At 33.9% G+C, this 1,397-nt stretch overlaps 1 long non-coding RNA gene across 1 annotated transcript; it reads right to left on the bottom strand.

Moving 5' to 3' along the window:
* Nucleotides 1-219: 219 nt before the first annotated feature.
* LOC116351857 lies at nt 220-802 on the bottom strand. The gene is made up of 2 exons (XR_004202209.1): nt 571-802; nt 220-499 (listed from the first exon to the last, which is right to left on the bottom strand). It is a non-coding gene; the product is annotated as an uncharacterized LOC116351857 (long non-coding RNA).
* Nucleotides 803-1,397: the final 595 nt, after the last annotated feature.

Genomic DNA, 1,397 nt, shown 5'->3' with positions numbered 1-1,397 from the left:
ATACACTAATACCATAGTCAGTATACAAACGCATGTCGAACATAGAACGAACGCGAACGTATATGCTCTGTGTGGTACAAACGAAGTGTGTTGCGCGTGCGGCAACCGCTACGATTTAGCATCTGGGCAGCAATGCTGTACCAAATCTCAATTTCAGTAATTTAATTTTGAGATAAAATAAATATTAAAATTCAATATAAAAAAATTAAAAAACAAATCTTCAATAAAAGACAAATTTATTGCACTGAATAGTGGTGTATACATTATGTGACAAATATTTTAATCAAAATTCTCATCACTTCACTCCATTGTTCACTAAGGTCAATATTTAATTCGTGCAGAAAACGAAGGTCGAGTTGATTCCATGGTTGCGTTGTGATTCAATTTTAATGGTAATGTTTCTGTGTCCAATGTCACCTTTCATGATTCTAACATCAACTGGATGTGATTTGAAGTCCCAATGTTTGAAGCCGAAAATTGGATAAGCCGAATTTGGAGTCTGATGAAAAAATTCAATTTTATCGTTTAATTTCAATTCCGCAGTCTGAGTTTTTTTTTTCAAAATGTTACCTTTGGATAGGTGAAAGTGTATGTTTTGACTTGCATAAAAGATGATTCAATGACAATGTTTTCTGTACCCAATACGCGACCGTTCACGTTTCCCCAAGTTGTCAATTTGGGTGTTCCACGAGGTGTTCCTGCGAGGCAAACGCACAAAACGCACGACACAGCTACAAATAATGCGGCAAATTTCATTGTTACTTCACGTTCAACGGTTCAGTTACAACTGCTTTCTCATTGACCACAGAATACCTTTTATTGTGTCAAATGAGTCGTCTTAGTCATATCTTATCATAATCAGACAATTTATTTTCGCCGATATGATTCACCAAAACAGCAATCGTGCTTTATCAATACACGCGCAAAAAAGACCCTTTTGTTAAAAAAGTAGAACTGTTATCAGTTGTAATTATTTATGACCGACATAAAAAAGATGTCTTCGATGATTTCATTTTGTTTAAAGTGCCGCATTAATCAGGTGTTTCTTATATTTTCAACCAAAAACGCGATAAAGGTGGAGAACGTAAATAGAAAAAGACAATGCTATTGTGATTCATTGAGTTACTAACGATTGTGCACTTGAGAAACATTGAAATATTATTCGGATTATCTAGAGTAAGTGCTTAGCAATCACATGAGTCTATTTATTTCGAAATATGTCACCGAATTTTTTATACGAACTTTGCGGAAATAGCCAGAAAGTAAATAATTGCTTAAATTAATTTGATTTGAAAATCGTGTTGATCAAAGCGATTTTCTCTACGATTCAACGATTGTTATGAGATTCCCATTTAGACAACAAAAATTGATTAAGATATCATTTATTTCAGAGTCAC

Source organism: Contarinia nasturtii, unplaced genomic scaffold (genome assembly GCF_009176525.2).
Source record: "Contarinia nasturtii isolate CC-2019 unplaced genomic scaffold, AAFC_CNas_1.1 Cnas_scaffold_6455, whole genome shotgun sequence".
Classification (NCBI taxonomy): Eukaryota; Metazoa; Arthropoda; class Insecta; order Diptera; family Cecidomyiidae; genus Contarinia; species Contarinia nasturtii.
Note: the sequence above shows the minus strand (reverse complement) of the source record. Positions and strands in the feature narration are given on the sequence as shown.